The 19,875-nt window shown below is 32.0% G+C and overlaps 1 long non-coding RNA gene across 1 annotated transcript; it reads right to left on the minus strand.

Annotated features, from left to right (window-relative positions):
• Positions 1 to 7,725: 7,725 nt before the first annotated feature.
• Positions 7,726 to 9,873, minus strand: LOC143059744 (uncharacterized). Its single transcript, XR_012973589.1, has 4 exons — positions 9,789 to 9,873; positions 9,348 to 9,430; positions 8,962 to 9,055; positions 7,726 to 7,976 (listed from the first exon to the last, which is right to left on the minus strand). It is a non-coding gene; the product is annotated as an uncharacterized LOC143059744 (long non-coding RNA).
• Positions 9,874 to 19,875: the final 10,002 nt, after the last annotated feature.

Raw genomic sequence — 19,875 nt, forward strand, 5'->3', positions numbered from 1 at the left:
AGTATAGCTTTAATATTTTTTTCTGATTTGCATTTGTTTTTGGAATTGGCATGAAAATCGAATACAATATTTTGGAAATCAGTTTAATTCAAACGAACGCATCTCCCTAACTAGAATATCTGATTTGGAGTTTTGTTTGATTTAATATTTAGTCCCTTTGCTTTATCAGCTTGTATTAGTTTTTGGATTTTGGCCTCAAATATCAATGAAAAGATAGCAATTGTCAGAATATACATTTGGATGCAAAAATTTGGTTCTGATGAGAATTAAGATAAGTTACACTGTTTCTTAGCCTCTAGGTGTAGACTGTAAGTCTCTGAGAGCAGTACTCAATATTCCGTAATTCCTTTTTTCACATTTGGCTTACTGTGGGTAAAGTTTTGGTAATATCAGCTTTTTAACACTAGTAACGTGTCGCATTGCACATCAAATTGGTATTTAATATAATTTATAGAATATATTTGTCAAAAATTACAACAGATTTTTGTAACTTGTTGTAGTCACAAATGCTTTTTTTTTTAGACACATCATATTGCGATAATTTGTCATGGAAACACGATGAATGCCGCTAGTCGAGATATAACAGGCAGAATATGAGTTGAACCCCTGTACACTTCGCTCAAATTATAGTTTTTCTGTGTAGTAGCTTGTAATTATTTCAAAAACACACCTGTCTGAGACAGACAAAACTACGCTTCAACAAATTAGACAGCACGATTAACATCGAATAGTCAATTGGGCATTACAGTAAAAACTAACCACAAGTGATACATGATGTTTAAGGTCTTGATCTACTAGTGACACATGTTGTGCGTGATTATCTTTTGAAATCTATACCATGAATCAATACCATTAATCCAAGTCGAAAAAATCGTCTCAAAGGAATAATCCCCAATGCTTTTCATCATACAAATGGTAGCATAAGTTATTATTTTGTGATACCGTACTGCATATGTTCTGAATATTTAGTTAACAGAGAAACAAGTGATCAGTATACTAGAGATTCTTATTGAAAAAAATGTTGTAAATCTCTAGCAAACTGATCACTTGTTTCACTGTGTAGCAAATTTTACCTTTTTTATTATTTTTTTTAACAATAAGCCGTATGGTAACTCAAAGTAGTAAAATTAAAGCTTATGCTCGGACTCGGACTTCTCCTAAACTGAGATTTACTGTGCGTATTGTTGTGCGTTTGTTTTTTCTACATTGGCAAGAGGTATAGGGCGAGGGTTGAAATCTCAAAAAACATGTTTAACCCCGCCATAATTTTGCGCCTGTCCTAAGTCAGGAGCCTCTGACCTTTATTAGTCTTGTATGATTTTTAATTTTAGTTTCTTGTGTATAATTCAGAGTTTAGTATGACGTTCATTATCACTGAACTAGTATATGTATTTGTTAAGGAGCCAGCTGAAGGACGCCTCCGGGTACGGGAGTTTCTCGCTACAGTGAAGACCCATTGGTGGCCTTCGGCTGTTGTATGCTCGATGGTCGGGTTGTTGTCGCTTTGACACATTCCCCATTTTCATTCTCAATTTTATGTAGATATGTATTTATACACAACTTATGATGAAAAGAAAGGAGCATCGCATTCTAAAAAAAGAAAAATTAATAAAAGGGAATGAATAATCGTCTCATTTGTCGTAAATTTTAGTATGGAATGTTCCTTTAGAATTTGAATTGTTCCATTGTTATCGTTCAATTTCATTTTGCATATGAATTTAAAAACTTGTTATTTACCATGATGGCGTTTTTATAAATATCCATTGGATATCTGTTGTCTCTCCTCTGCAAACCGAGTTAAAATAGAGTTGGATGTTGAAGCTCTTCAAATAAAGACAAACGGATAAAAAATTCAAATATACAAGCGATAACATAATAAAACAAATTAAAAACAACCTAGAAAACTATCTACGGAGCAACACAACTATCGAAATAAATCTGGGTAGAACTTTGAAGCAATGCTTAGTTAATGACATTTTACTAGACATGCTAAACCATCAGTTGTATTTAGTGGAAGAGAAGAATGTACAGTAAAGAGGGTGGAAGTTGAATTATGTTTGTAAAGAACTAAATTTCAAGAAAATTTCAGCTTGGTGAAATTAAATGTTTTAATTGTTGAAGGAGCATTTTTAGTATTACATGTATAATTAAAACTTCGCTGTAATCAAAACAGTGAATGATAGGAAATGGAAGCACAAACATATTTTAAAAACGGAAAATTCATGCTTATTAATTATCACAATATAGTTACGCACGACTTCTACAAAGAAATTATATTGAAAAAAACAAAAATATCTGTCCGCAACGAAAAAGGGTCTTTAAAAATGCTGTAAAACTTCTTTATTGGCTAGTGGTATTAACCATATGGGGATTCTAAATATCTCTAAAGTACTTCTGGAAATTTTAAATCTCGATCTTTCACTGAAATGAATTCTTTTTGATTTTTCAACCTGTTAAGAAGTACCAGAAGTCCAAATGTGAAGTAAAAAAAGCATCTTAAACACGTTATCCACAATGCTTTTCAATATGCAAATGATAGCATAAGCTTTAATTTTACTACTTTGAGTTACCATACGGCTTATTGTTAAAAAAAATAATAAAAAAGGTAAAATTTGCTACACAGTGAAACAAGTGATCAGTTTGCTAGAGATTTACAACATTTTTTTCAATAAGAATCTCTAGTATACTGATCACTTGTTTCTCTGTTAACTAAATATTCAGAACATATGCAGTACGGTATCACAAAATAATAACTTATGCTACCATTTGTATGATGAAAAGCATTGGGGATTATTCCTTTGAGACGATTTTTTCGACTTGGATTAATGGTATTGATTCATGGTATAGATTTCAAAAGATAATCACGCACAACATGTGTCACTAGTAGATCAAGAGCTTAAACATTATGTATCACTTGTGGTTAGTTTTTACTGTAATGCCCAATGGACTATTCGATGTTATTTCGTGTTGTCTAATTTGTTGAAGCGTAGTTTTGTCTGTCTCAGACAGGTGTGTTTTTGAAATAATTACAAGCTACTACACAAAAAAAAACAAAAAAAAAAAACTATAATTTGAGCGAAGTGTACAGGGATTCAACTCATATTCTGCCTGTTATATCTCGACTAGCGGCATTCATCGTGTGTCCATGACAAATTACCGCAATATGATGTGTCTAAAAAAAAAGCATTTGTAACTACAACAAGTTACAAAAATCTGTTGTAATTTTTGACACATATATTCTATAAATTATATTACGTACCAATTTGATGTGCAACGCGACACGTTACTAGTGTTAAAAAGCTGATATTACCAAAACTTTACCCAGAGTAAGCCAAATGTGAAAAAAGGAATTACGGAATATTGAGTACTGCTCTCAGAGACTTACAGTCTACACGTAGAGGCGAAGAAACAGTGTTACTTATCTTAATTCTCATCAGAACCAAATTTCTGCATCCAAATGTATATTCTGACAATTGCTATCTTTTCATTGATATTTGAGGCCAAAATCCAAAAAGTAATACAAGCTGATAAAGCAAAGGGACTAAATATTAAATCAAATGAAACTCCAAATCAGATATTCTAGTTAGGGAGATGCGTTCGTTTGAATTAAACTGATTTCCAAAATATTGTATTCGATTTTCATGCCAATTCCAAAAAACAAATGCAAATCAGAAAAACATATTAAAGCTATACTTGAGGGAGATACTTTTTTAATTTGGATGATGATTCTCTCAAATTTTTTCAATTTTACAGAAAATTTATCAATAGAAAATAGACGTATTTTATGCCAGGACTTCAGTATTGGCTACTGGGTATGTGATACAGTCGGGATTAACAGTCTACTAGCAAAGAGATCGACCGAGTGGTAGAATATAAATAAAGTCATCATAGAAACTAGGACTAAATTTTGTATTTACGCCAGACGTGCGTTTCGTCTACAAAAGACTCATCAGTGACGCTCGAATTCAAAAAAGTTAAAAAGGCCAAATAAAGTGAGAGATTGCCTGACCTACAATGGTTTTGGCTGTACCTTTAATGTCCATTCTGTTAATATAGATAGAGACGTTTCTACAAATTCCACAATAGTGGGCTTTTTTGGACGATATAAATAGTCTAAAAAAAAAAGGAATCACATTTCAATTGATCTGTAGTAGAAAGTTGTCCCATTGGCAAAATACAAATGCTAATGTTTACACAAAGACAACAGTAGTAAACCACTGTTCTTAATTAAAAAATAGATTGAGAAAAAACAAAACAAATCCAGATTTCAAACTAAAACTGAGGAAAACATATCAACTATAAGATGAGAACTACGACACAACAGAAAAACAACATTAAAATGTAACACACACAGAAACGAACTATAATGTAACAATGGCCATTTTCCTGACTAAGTACAGAATATTTGAAAAAAAAATGTTGGGTGTAACCTGGCTTTGTGGCATGCTAAGCCTCCCGCTTTTATGGCAATGTTAGATATAACATTACATATAACATTAAAATGACAACATTACTGGACTACAATACAAATACATGGGAGAACATATAAGACAGAGAAACACACAAATATTAGGTAATGAAAGGTACCAGGTTTAAAATTTAATAAGCCAGACGTGCGTTTCGTCCGCACAAGACGCTCAGATGAAAAAAATTCGAAAGCCAAAACCAGTACAAAGTTGATGAGCATTGAAGACAAAAAGTTCCAAAAAATTGTGCCTAATACGGCTAGGATTTTCTGCCTGGGATAAGAACACCCTTAGAATTTAGAATAATTCATACTTTTGCAGACAGTAAATATTTATAAAATGACGACTGTTGACAGTTTTTATTTTTCTTCTCTTTACACTACACTTCCACACTATCTTATTAAACAAAAGTTTCCTATTTAATTAAATGGTTGTTTTGTAAAGCTGAATGCAAATATATTTGCTGCAACTCATTTAAAGCCTTCTTCCCTAATGAGAAAGGTAAATATGCTAGATATACTTATTGGAGGTGTGATGAGATGATTGAAGCTGTTAATTTTCTCCTTGATAATACTTATGTACGTTTCGGCAACAAAGTTTATCGACAGGTTGTGGGTATCCCCATGGGCACTAATTGTGCCCCTTTAGTAGCAGACTTGTTTTGTACTGTTACGAATCACAGTTTGTGACTAAACTCAGTAAAGACCCGTCGAAATTGCATTTAATTGATAAATACAACAACACCTACCGTTATCTTGATGATATTTTTTCGTTAAATAATCAAGAATTTTCTCAAAATACTGCTGAAATTTATCCCAAGGAACTTACCTTAAATAAATCAAATTTATTCGGTACTAACTGTCCTTACCTGGATTTAGATATTTCGGTTTTAAACGGGAAACTCCACACTAAAATTTACGACAAAAGAGACGATTTTTTCGGTCCCTATTGTTAATTTTCCATTTTCAGATGGTGATGTTCTTTTGGCACCATCTTACGGTGTTTATATTTCACAGCTCGTTCGCTATGCCCGTGACTGTTGTGACGTTTTTGATTTTAACTAACGCATTGTTTTTAATGTTTTGCTGGTAAATTATTAAACCAGGGATATCGTTACCATAAATTACTTAAAACCTTTACTAAATTTTTCCATAGATATAAAGATTTGGTTTTGAAGTTTGGTTGTACCTGTAGAAAGCTTATTTCAATGGGATAGCACATCCTCATTTTTACGGAAATGTTGTTAACCGTGCAAAGGAAATTAAGAAATGATCCATGTTAACTTGTAGCTCCTTTAAATAAACATCTTCTAAAAGGTTACCTATTTAACACTGTAATAAGATCATTGAATATTGTTTTTATTGGTATAAATATTGATTTTGTTATCAGTAAATTAAAAGCTAACTAAATATTACTAGTATGTTATATACATATACATATTCATGGATCTACAATCTGTCGATACCTGTAACAAGGTCATGTTTTTCGCTGGCTGCTTATGACGTCTTTACACTAAATTCATTGGATGTTGGATGTGTACGGATTGATAGTTTAGTCTTAGATGCATGGTTTTTTATTAGTTGTTAGTGGCTTTGAACTAGCTTTCAGATAACTGCGAGTACTCTCAGATCTGTTTTTGTGTCTTTTCGTGTCGGGATGTATAAGTACCCGGCCACGTCCACTTGTATTTTGTCCATCTGATGAGTTAAGCCTTTTTCAACTGATTTTTATAGTTCGTTCTTATGTTGTACTGTTATACCACTGTCCCAGGTTAAGGGGAGGGTTGGGATCCCGCAAACATGTTTAACCCCGCCACATAATTGATGTATGTGCCTGTCCCAAGTCAGGAGCCTGTAATTCAGTGGATGTCATTTGTTTATGTGTTACATATTTGTTTTTCGTTCATTTTTTTATATAAATAAGGCCGTTAGTTTTCTCGTTTCAATTGTTTTACATTGTCTTATCGGGCCTTTTATAGCTGACTATGCGGTATGAACTTTGCTCATTGTTGAAGGCCGTACGGTGACCTATAGTTGTTAATGTCTGTGTCATTTTGGTCTCTTGTGGACAGTTGTCTCATTGGCAATCATACCACATCTTCTTTTTTTTTTTTTATATATAATGAATAAACATGATAAAACCGAAGTGTTGACTAACTACAGAATAAAAACGGATACACAAACATCCTAAACCAGTACATACAAATTCATATCCGAGTTAGTCAAAGCGATAAACTGACAGAGTGATTTCACATTTGAATTTCTAATAATTTCCCCAAAATAGAATAGAATTAGCATAGAATTAAATTTGTTAGACTGATAATGAAAATTACAATACTAATACATATCAAATTGTGGTTGTAGTTAAATAATTAATTGTACTTTCTAGCTTAGTCGGTGTTTCTTCTAAATCAAACTGTAAACCAAAATATCGTATAAATTTAGTTGACCAAAACTAAAATCTCAAATCATAACTTTAAGATAACTGACAACACTACGGAAAAGCATAATAGACCACAAAACTCCAAATAAAAAAACTAAAGATTTATCAACACGATAAAAAACTGAGGAGGTTACTTTGACTCAATCGTTCGAATTCATTGGTTTGATTTGATGACAAAAAAGAAATTTCATGTTGGCAACAACTATCTAGTTTTCATAAATTGTAATAACTTAACATTTTGTACTCTTTTAACATAGACTGTAAAGTTAACGAAAGAGGTAGCACTTGCAATGCTAAAGAGAATACCGTAAGTGGATCTATATTTGCTAACTTCTTCGTCATCGGTTCTCTTGTGGAGACATGTCATATTTGCAAATATACCACATCATCGTATAATATCATATTTTGAAGGGACTGCCGTGGCTTTGTGGTCTAAATAGTCGAATAACTATGTAACTAGTCTCTTAACACTGAAGTTGGTTGCACGGGACAGGTGTACTGGACTCCAATCTTAATTGACTAGGATTGCCAGTTTTCATACCGGAGTTTGGTGGTTCTCTCCGACTTCTTAATCAATAAAACATGGTACAATAGTTCTGAAAGTGGTGTTCAAAATAAATCAATCAATCATATGTTTAATAACTCTACTAAAGGAAAAATCAGTATCTGAAGACTCATTTGAGCTGCTCTTCTTGAATCAAGGCTTAATTCTCACTCAGTAAGTCTATTACTCAACAAAAATGGAAAGCAGGATAAAACATCGGGGTCACGAAACCAAACCGAGGAAAACACATAAATAAATAAATAAATTCAGATGCATTCTTGCATACATTTTTTAATAAAATTACTTTTCGCAGATAAAACGTTGCCTGTAGTCACACCTAAAATCATAGAAGTTAGAACTACTGAGGTTCAAACAGTCTTGTGGTCTAGCAAAAGATCCACTTGGTCGTCGAGGACCGAACGCAAAGTAATTCATCTTTGTCATCTTTCCATTCCAAATCCATCTCCAATCTCCACCAGAAATATGTCTGTTAATGTTACGTCCACCAATGTGGAAATAGCTACCTATTTTTTAAAGTAAAAGATACTAGATTATATAGGTTTTCAGGGTACATATTCCAAATACATAAAACGATTCACGCCTTCATTGCAGCATATAGTTGTGATTTCGATTAAAAAAGTAAGACATTTGTAGTTTTTATCACATCTAAAATCATTTTCTTTGAAAAAATTCTGATACATTACGCCTTCCGTTCATACCTATATTTTTTCTAACTGATACGCTCTGTTTTATATATAAAGTGGTATAAAAAGCAGTTTGGGGAACAACTAGAGTAAAAATTCAATACATAATTGTAGAATAAAAAAAAAAAAATCCTGACTGAAAGAAATTTAACTCATTGCAAAACAACCAAAATATGGACACGATATGTAAGATGCTGTTTAATGCCACTTACAGAAATCTTGGCTATATCGTTTTCTCTAATTTTCAGATTTTAACTACTTTGATATAGTGGGAAAAGGGATATAGGGGATGTAGACACACGTTTTTAGCATCAAACGTCTGTAAATTGATTATCGTTTAAAGGTTATAATAAGATTCTAAAAACAAGCGTAGACATCACGAAAACCGATAAAAAAGTAAAATCACAAAAAATACTTCAAGGAAAATTCAAAACGGAAAGTCCCTTAGCAATGGCCAAAATCAAAAGATAAAACACATCAAACGATTAGACGACGACATATTCCTGACTTGTTACAGATATATTCCTATGTAGAAAATGGATGGCTGAACCTGGTTTTGTAGCGCTAAACCTCCCACTTGTAAGACAAATTCCATTATAACAATGCGTGAACAAAACATACATAATAGGTAAAATTGTCAAAATAGTGGTACAGCAGTCATCACCGTGTCACAATCTTTATCAGAACAAAAACAAAAAAGGTTGCTTAGCGTGCAGTTTGTTTTGAAATATAGCATGTACAAAAGAACGTTGTTAAACTATCTAAGCAAAAATATATTTAACCAAATATATGATATGAAAATTACGATTATTCATCTTTTTCAATTCTCCGCTCATCATCAGTAAATCATCTAAGGTCTCAAATACTGCCAAGTGTCCACCATATGTTAAACATCTCAGCTTAAAAAAAGTGAAATACTATAACTTCACGCTGTTTCTGCATGTTAAACTCTGGAGAATAATAAAATCATTTACATTAAATCAATATTCATTATATTTCAACCTTCGTTTATATCTATATAAGATTATAATTGATGTAATTTAGAAGCAAAAATGGCTTAACTATAAAAGACGAAAAGAATGTCATTCAATATAAACACAAACGAACACAAACACACACAAACACCCGAACCCATCCATCCATACCCCCCGCAAACACATCTAACATAATTATATATATTATATAACATACATAAGCAGTATCCCATGTCTCTCTTTCGTTTTTTATGAGGTAGCAACTCTGTCCAATTTTCCGGTAAGGATGACTGCATGCATCTGTTTGTAAACAAATTTAGTAAAATAAATCGCATTCAAGTTTTTTGTATATGTGTCAGCTGATTTGTCTGTTTACAAAATATAATAGAAAAAATTTACAGTTTAGTCATTTCTCTGTTGAATAACATTAAAAATACGAATAAATAGAAAATATCGAAATGGGGATAATTTCAGTATGAGTAAAATAAGAGAGCGGATATAAAAATATGACGAAAAGAAGAAAGAGGAAATGACCTGAGCGTTATATGATTGGTTAGATCAATGCATTACTAACAACACACCAAAAGAGTTGTGACCAAACTCAGCATTTCGTTTAAAGATGAAGTAAACAAATCATGACTAGACTTTTAGATCATACCTGCTTGACTGTAGAATAAATGTAGCACACAAATCACCAAAACACAATGAGAAAAAGCTAGCATACTGAACAAGATTGAAATCCAGAAATAGAATGAAGTTTGCATATACATGTACGTTTATATGAATGTATCAGATTTAGAAGTCATATTTCATTTTTTGCAACAGATGTGAATTATCGATCGAGAATTCCAAGAATAATCGGGATTATTCTCAACTGCTTTACAATTAAACGAATGACAAAATATTTAGTCTTGTGGTAGCATTTATACTTTTCAATCTAAATCCATGTTAATATATTTTCCTTATACGTTTTCGATTAATATGTTTAATTTTTGAAAGTGAAAATTTATCAATATTTTATAAATTATTACTACAGTATTGCTCCTGATACATTAACCTCACAAGTTAAAGAATTATCAACTATGATTTGTAAAACGAAGTGGCTGAATACAACTGTCTTATATACATGATGCTTTTAATATGAATTATTTTAATGACTCTCATTTCAGTAAAAGTTCTCAGTTAACTCAGTTAAAAGCCTTTTTGTGCTTCTTCGTTACATTTTTTTTTTATAGTGATTAAGATGATAACACAATGTTGACTGTTGTACCCCTATTTTTGACATTTTTACTTATTATGTCTGTTTGTTTTGTTTACACATCGTTGACAATGTAATGGAATTTGATGTGACTGTCATACAAGTGAGAGGTTTAGCTAGCTATGAAACCAGGTTCAATCCACCATTTTCTGCATAAGAAAATGCCTGTACCAAGTCAGGAATATGACAGTTTTTATCCATTCGTTTGATGTTTTTGAGCTATTTAATTTGCTATTTGATTTGGGACTTTCCTTTTTGAATTTTCCTCGGAGTTCAGTATTTTTTACTTTTTAGTACCATCATTAAAAACAATTTCGAGACTGAATTTAAAACTCTGACCAGTAAGCAAATAACTCAAACGGTATTTCCTTCAAACAAAGTTTAAGTTATGCTTATGCATGCAACGTCGATACACTCACCAAGTATACCAGGCTTATAACATGTATGATTTTTAATTTATACTTCGGATTTTGGTAGGAAGCCAATTATCACTGAATAAGTATACATTTTTTGTTTTGGGACCTGCTAAAGCACGCCTCTTGGTTCGGGAGTATCTCGCTACATTGAAGACCCAATGGTGGACTTCGGATGTGGCCTGCTCTTTGATCGGATTGTTGTCTCTTTGACGCATTCCCCATTTCCATTCTCAATTGTATTGTTGAAAGATGAACCCAGGAGAGATGTTTCTCAATTAAGAAAGTTGAACTCTCTCCACTGAGTCTCCAATCTTTAATCCCCCAGGTTTCTTCTGTAAGTCTGATTGTTCTGCAGCTAATCAGGCTCCCCCTGTTTTGACACACATTTGAAGATGGTCTTCATTAAGTTGATCCTAGAAGAGTCACTAAATAGGAATAAATATTCAATAAGTCGTAATGAATCCCGTTGAGTACAAATCTATTCCAATATTTGGATATTCAAAAATGCATTTGTGTTTGCTGAAATAAATAGAATAGTTAATATATGGTTTAACATTGTACAACTTTTCAAGATTTACACAATATTATGAAATATTTTTTGTCCTCGTTTAAGGCATGAGAACAACTTTTTAGATCATATTTGACACTAAAATCGTCAAATTTTATTTTAGACTGGCTCATTCGGTGATATTTATTTAGTTTTATGGAATAACAACCCTAAGGTAAGAGTACTTTTGAACTTTGCAGTATATCTGGGACAGTTAAAGCTCACCTTAGTGGTGCATTATTATGATTAAAGCACAGTAAGAACTAAGGGATTTTATCTATTTCATGTGTTAAATGTTCTTTTAATACAATGCCTTTATATGTTTTCACTTGTTGTACGTCCATCTGTCCGTCCCTGTTACTTCAGTTTGGAAATGCTTTTCCCAAATGTTTTTATTTCGGTCTGTAATCTGATATTTATAAGTTAGAGTTTGTGTTGAGTCTCTTGCTGTTGGGATTAATTTTTTGAGAGTTATTGCGCTAGGTATTTGAGAAATTTGCCAAAATGTCTTCATTTCTTACAAGTGGTAAAAGACATTATATTATCTGAGCAATTCTTTCAATAATTATATGGACTTCAACAAGAACTAGATTGGGCTATTGCAATCCCAATGAAAGCCATCATCTGTTTATAGTAACCTTTCATGAATAATAATTGATAAACAAATTGAAAACTCTGAATAAAACCTGCCACATTGTTAAAGCAACAAGTAAAATAACAAATAAACCAAACACTTAGGAAAATTCTAAACGGAAAGTAAGACCCTAAGGAAATGGCAAAATCAAAAGTTCAAACAAATCAAACGAATGGATAACAACTGTCATGTATTTCTAACTTGGTACAGGCATTTGTAGTAAAATAGTAGATTAAACCTTGTATATTAGCTAAACCTCTCAATTTTCCTTATAATGATCTATGAAAGACTTAAACACAAAAACTACCCACCTTCCTTTCCCTCCTCAAAATGCTACATTGTATATATTCAAGTTTGATAAACCTTCTCAGGGAGCTAATACAGGACTGTGAATGAAGCAAATGTAACATACAGTTATATTCACATTACAAAATTGAACATCATTTACATAATTACATATAGTTTTTAACTTATAATTATATTCTGTCCTTTATGTTCTACTAGTTATTTGTATTGTAGTCCTGTCATGTAATGTTGTCATTTTAATGTTAAACTTGACATTGCCATTAAAGCGGGAGGTTTGGCATATCACAAAACCAGGTTCAACTAACCGTTTTGTTTTCTAAAAATGTTCTGTTTCAAGTCAGGAAAATGGCCATTGTTACATTATAGTGCGTTTCTGTGTGTGTTACATTTCAATGTTGTGTCGTTGTTCTCCTCTTGTATTTGATGCGTTTCCCTCAGTTTTAGTTTGTAGCCCGGATTCATTTTTTTCTCAATCGATTTATGAGTTTTGAACAGCTGTATACTACTGTTGCCTTTATATATCTTTTTATTAGATATTGTTGTTGGTGATGTTTTTTTTATTATTGCAACTGTTGTGAACAAAACTTAACAATTGTAGTTTAGAGTAAGATTATATATATATGCTTCTTTGTATTTTCCTGAAGGTTTAGATACAACTGAAAACATTGCAGTCCCTATAATGCAGAATTCAACAAATGATAACTTTGTTTCAAGGGGAAATACCGTTATGTGGTGATAAATATTCTATTCATTTTGGTCAAATAGTATTCAAAGTTAGTTACTACAATGCTAGCTATGATTTACATATTTGCAAAAAACACGAGAAAATTTGATAATTTACCAAAAATCAATGATGTTTTACTACGCTTAACTACGAAAAAATAGAATGTTTGTTACCATAGCAACCACATATAAACTGATTACCAAATGAAGATCTCTAAACAAAATCCGACAAAACGCTGCAGGTATAAAAATAAAAACAAACAAAAATCTACAGACCCCCTCTCCCCCCCCAACCCTCCATTCCCAATATTACAGTATATATTGCATTTGTTGACCCTTCTGAAAAAACAACACATAAGACTGTGAGTGATGAAATGCATGCAGTCATATTCCAATTCGAAAATAAACACTCTCTGTATATATATTTTTTTTCAAATAAATTTCCATTTATACATCTTTTAAATTACTGTTGCTATGGATTATTGTGTTTCCATAGTAACTTTTGAGGTCAGCAACACTTAACGATGGTAATTTAGAGTTAGCGTATGCTTTTATGACTTTTCTATCGGTTTGAAGGTCATTTTAGTTCTTATACTGCAATATTCTGCAATTAATGACTCCGTTTCCAAGGAAAAATTGGGTTGCTATGGGGATGAAATAAAAGAGGGTCACACGTGTTTTCCTATTGTATTTGGTAAAGTAGTATTCAAACTGAATAACTACAGTGCTAAGTATGCTGTTCATATTTGCACTTTTCTGAATTACACACCAGCAAATTTGATAATTTCATAAAAGTCCACAATTCAGAAAGGTTGAGAATGTGCACTTCAGTTGATTTTTGAAAGATTTTACAGCGCTTAAATACCAAAAAATAGAGTGTCCGTAACCATGGCAACCTTTAATTGTTTCTTTTCAGCTGAAATTAACTTTTTGAGCAGTATGCATGTACTGCTTCTACCAGGTCATTTATTGAAAAACAATAAAACCTTCATATATTAAATGTACATGGCACTCTGCTTAGTTCTTATAAAGAACTATACTTAAGTATGAACCAATACTCCGTGTTGAAGGTTGTACATTGTCTATGTTGGTTTATTCTTAACTAATTGTAAATTTGAAGGATAGTTGTCCTATTTGCACTCAAACAACGTCTTTATATATAAATTGTTTTGGTTTTTTTTGTATTACACATGCATGTAGATATTAGATAAAACGGTCATGCTTATTACGCGTATTTATTATCGATGACAAAATTAAATTGCGGAAACAAAGCCTTAATTGCATATTGTTGATGTTAGTTCTCTGTGTTTTTATACTTATGTTGTAATCATGGATATTTTAATTTTACTCCCGCTTTGAAAAAAAGGGGGGGGGGGTATACTGTTTTACCTCTGTCTGTCCTTCCGTCAGTCCGTCAGTCCGTCAGTCCGTCCGTCCCATGAATATTTTTCGTCGCATTTTTCTCAGGAACTACAATATAAGGATTTCTGAAATTTGGTTTCAGGGTTTATATAAGTCTGCTACACCGTTTTATGCCTTTTCAGATTCATCACTCAACAACTTCCTGTTTACCGAACACTTGTATTATTTTACACATGATAACCAAGTTGAAAATTTTCGTCACATTTTTCACAGGAACTACAATACAAGGATTTCTGAAATTTTGTTTCAAGGTTTATATAAGTATGCTATACCGTGTGATGCGTTTTCAGATTCATCACTCGACAACTTCCTGTTTACCGAACACTTGTATTTTTTTACACATGATAACCAAGTTGAAAATTTCCGTCACATTTTTCACAGGAACTACAATACAAGGATTTCTGAAATTTTGTTTCAGGGTTTATATAAGTATGCTATACCGTGTGATGCGTTTTCAGATTCTTCACTCAACAACTTCCTGTTTACCGAACACTTGTACTATTTTACACATGATAACCAAGTTGAAAATTCCGTCACATTTTTCTCAGGAACTACAATACAAGGATTTCTGAAATTTGGTTTCAGGATTTATACAAGTCAGCTATACCGTGTGATGCGTTTTCAGATTCATCACTCAACAACTTCCTGTTTACCGAACACTTGCATATTTTTACACTATTAAAATTATCCACTTGAGGCGGGGGTATCATCAGTGAGCAGTAGCTCACAGTTTCACTTGTTGATATATAACAATGATCATAAAGTAATGCAGGAAGTATGTTTCGCAAAAGTCCGTTTCTTTTTAAACGAACATACACTTATGAAATTCCGTTAGTTTTAAGAGCACTAGAGAAGTGAAAGATTTTCACATAACTCTGTAACCAGGTCGTTTCTTTATTTATAGTTTAAAACCTCAGCTTTCTTTAGTCAACATTGAAAAAGGGAGATAAAAAGTACCAAAGGTTAATTCATGATAACAAAAATTGATTACACCATGGCTTTAAACACAACAACAAACCAGCAATAGTACATAAACCACTAAATAGAAAACGAAAGTCTGAGCAACACAAAACCCTCCAAAAATGGAGGGTGATATCATCTGCAATATCATATAATAATACACTTGTCTTTATCAGTATGGGCATTCACTATAACAACAATTGATTATGATTGTGAAAGAATGTCGATGCTATTGTAGCAGGCTACATATTTGTTAATAGAATATATGTCTTAATATGTGTTCCATCTTATTCCTAAATTTTAAATGTTTTTTTAATACTGCGTTAATAAGTTTTGTTTTAAATGTTGACAGTTTCATCTTATTTATGAAACGAAGTTTTTAGAAAAATTATCAGCCACTTAGTACGTTCTATCTTAACATACAATCATTATAGATGATACATATCACAAAAGAAAACCAAATCATATTCTCTTAAAGGGGCACTAGCTGTCAAATTCATGGTCACCGATTTGACCCAAATTCTCATATTTTATTTATAACAATGTAAAACATTTATCCAAACTATCAAAAGTCTAAAGTAAACAATACGGACAATGCACTCGTTTTTCATCTCTAGTTAAGGGGTTAATTTAAAATTCACATGAATACGGATTTAATGAGGTCAAATTATTCACTTACAAGTGAATAATTCGTCATCAATGTTATTTAGCTTAATTTGACAAAATAGAACCATTTTGGCTGCTAAAATCAAATTAATATTTCACTATTTCACTTTTTGTTTTATATATCTCGTAGCTAGTGCCCCTTTAAATTTATAAAATCATTAATATAATAGGCTTCTGGTGACATAAACTTGCTCTTGCTCACATATCTACTTTAAAAATTTCAGGATAAAAAAAAGTGTGTATCCCTTGATCACCAATAAAATTATCAAAGTTCATTGCATCTTTTACCTTGAAACTATTCGATTTTTAACGATTTTTTTTTGGCCTGATGACTTGCTCAAAATTGAATTTCGTTTCATATATACAGTCCCATTTTGATATAAGACCAGAATACATGTAATTAAGTGATATTGTATATGTGTACTTCTGATAATATAAACATTTTTTTTGTCAGTATTTCAAATGTGTGTGTTATTCCAGGTTCAAAATAAATAACGTTGTTCTATATTTTCTAACAATATCTAAATGGGAAACAACAATGAAAGGTGAGTATCATGGTATGTTCGTTGTAAAAATTATTTAAAAAACTTTCTTCTACTTTTAGAGCAAAATTTAAATAAATCTAACATTCTAATGATAACACAAGTGATGGTTCTTTTAGTCTTATTGTCTAATTCGGTAGGTCACATTAGTGAAAAGGAAGGGGATTTTAGTTAAGACATAAGGAACATATTCGAAATCATCTGTGAAACGGTTATTCCATAATGGGCAACCAACTCGTGATGGCGTCTGTAAAATTTACGAAAGGATGACTTCAACTTCACCATTTGGAACTCTTGGTTTAATAGCTTTCTTGTGAAATGAAATCATGATAGGAAATACAAGCCCTGAATTATCGTATCGATTGGGAGATAAATACTCTGTATGCAGGCGGTGGTGTAATGTTGCTATCTAGAAACGAAAGTTCACAATCATCTCTTTTGTCGTAAAGTCAAGAAAATACATTGATTGAGTATTCAAGAAACGCGAGGAATGCAACAATAATCTCCCAATTTGTCCATTTCATATTCTCATAACTTTTACACTAAAAAAATTAACATTACTGTATTTAAAAAAAAAATAAAATATATATGCTTTCGACAATTTAAAATTCTTAATCGTTCAATCGATATTTGAGTAAACGCCTGCTGGTAAATAATTCATGTATCATAATCAATACATCGTCAACCAGAGAGTAGATCTAGTTTGGGTAATACATGTTTTATGCAATATTATATTCTAGCTTTTTTAAGGCAAATCCATTTGGCTAAATACACCTACAATAAACCGAACAGCTTAGAGGCACTCATTCATAATTTACGATAACTACATCTAACATGTTTGAGCAAATCTCTTTGAAAAATTACAAAACTTTGTGCACGGACTACCGTGGCAAATGTCAAGGAATTTATAAACGACAAAAAACATCAGAGTTTATTTTAGGGAGTTGAAACATTCTTGTCGCATTGCGAAATTCAAATATCATGAATATGCCAACGCTCCGAATTTAAAATCACTAACACCCCAATAAGTGAACTGAAAATATAAATATCGTGGTATTGAACAAGGTCATGTCAGTCAACTCATGTCGTCTTTACACATTTGTTGTGTACTGCTTGACATTTTAGTCGGGAACAGCATTATTTATTTTGTAGTTGTTAATGGCTTTGACTATTTTTCATAAATAAAGAATATGATAAAGAAGATGTGGCATGTTGACCAATGAGACAACTATTCACAAAATACTAAATGACACAGAATTCAACATCCATAGGTCACCTTCAACAATGAACAAAGCCCAATACCGCATAGTCAGCCACACAAGGCCCCGAAATGACAAATGTAAACTATTCTAACGAGAAAACAAACGGCATAACTTATGTACAAAAACCTGAACTAAAACACTGGCTCCTGTCGCGGGACAGGCACATGCATACATAATGTAGCTGGGTTAAACATGTTAGTGAGATCCCAACCTTCCCCTTACCTTTGACAGTGGTCAAATAAATAAGGGTGAACGTTCACCAACATATTAAACTCAGTTAAATTCTGCAAACACACTTCCCTTTCTAAATGTGCATGCATTATTCTTTTATAAAAACCAACAACACAAACCCTAACCATTTACCAGTTAATCAAGGAAATAAGTTCATGGTCACATGAATCGTCATGTGGCCAAAGGAAAAATAATATAGAAATGAGGTCAAGGGCAGGGACAATAGACATATGGCAAATAGAAACAAATCGATAGATCTGTGTTCCATACTTGTATATGTTGAAGTCAAACCTTCTAACTTTTGACATATGCAGCTTTATACAAATAGTTTAAAACGTTATGATTTCAAATCAATTGGTCTCGCTTTTTTTTAAAATATCAATGAGAATGTTTATAATAAACATAATAATATTTAAATATTACTTCCATGGGTTAACAAAATAGTTATTATTGAATTTTGTCGATGACCTGAGACTATTATCCTAATTTATACATAGTAGTATTGTTACAATTAGTGATAAATAAATTTTATTTTTAATGCATGGTAGTTGTTATCCCTTTCTTCTTATAAACATTTATTTTCTATGTCGATAATGCATTCATATACATTTGTCTTATTATAAACGTTTATCCTTAAGAAGATTTATTTTTAACGATCATAGAAAACATAACATACATTGAATGATTAGATTACTTATAAAGGTGCCCATCCTATTGTGCGAGAAAATCAAGTGTGTGTTTCCATTTTTGAGACAATAAACTCTAATTTCAAGTTTAAACATATTTTCCATAATGCATATAGAAAACGCATCTTTGAGAGCTTTAACCTCAACTTGCGTTATAACCTTCATTTCTATCTATTCTCCTGTTAAAAAAATTTGAATGCAAAGTAACATTAAATTATTTGTGTTCGATACGAGTAGGAATGCAAGTGTTTGCTTATTATTTATTTGAAACTGAGATTTATATAAATAATAACCCGTTATCCTGTGAAAGAACTTTTTTTCCAACGACCCACAAAACTCCTTTTTAACGCTGAAGTTAAATTATCAGTTATAATGTAATTTTTATTTGACCAAACCGGGTTATGCATTGTGAAATCTATGACAAAACCGGGTGGTAAACATTGACAAAACCGGCAAGTTCCATTTTGACATGACCCATTTCTTTCGGTCCATACTCAGAAATACAAGTATTGAGATTTTCATAATGACAAGTATTGCAATCTCTGTGTCAGTATCTATCTTACCGTACCTTTCTTTCCGTACAATGTGAACAATTTAACTACAAATTAAACAATTTCGAGGCAAGGTTTACTCAATTCGTCATTTTGACGTGCATTTTTACTTATTTCTCCGTTAATATAGAACGGTTGTAGGAAATAGTGCATCTCCCAATAGAAAATAGTTGTATATGTATATATATTCTTCGATATCATAAAAAAAAAGAAAAAAGGAGAAAACTATCTTTCTTCTTTCTATTGATGTTCTGTCATTGTGCCGGATGTTAGATACTATCGAGTCCGAATATTTTTTGCCGGTGTAGTTTAGACACAGTGATCCTCTAACGAAGAAATCGATGTAATCATATGCAAAATACAAGCCCTATCGTATCAACTGGGAGATATAAAGTAAAAAGTTATTTGACAATGGGTTTTACTCAAACATGTATCATGAACGTAGTAAAATAAAAATAATAAGCAATATTCAAAATAAAGAACATAGCTCTAGGACTTAATTTAGCGAATCATATCATATGAAGATTTGACCTATGAGTAA

This window comes from Mytilus galloprovincialis, chromosome 14, assembly GCF_965363235.1.
Source record: "Mytilus galloprovincialis chromosome 14, xbMytGall1.hap1.1, whole genome shotgun sequence".
In the NCBI taxonomy this organism is placed as follows: domain Eukaryota; kingdom Metazoa; phylum Mollusca; class Bivalvia; order Mytilida; family Mytilidae; genus Mytilus; species Mytilus galloprovincialis.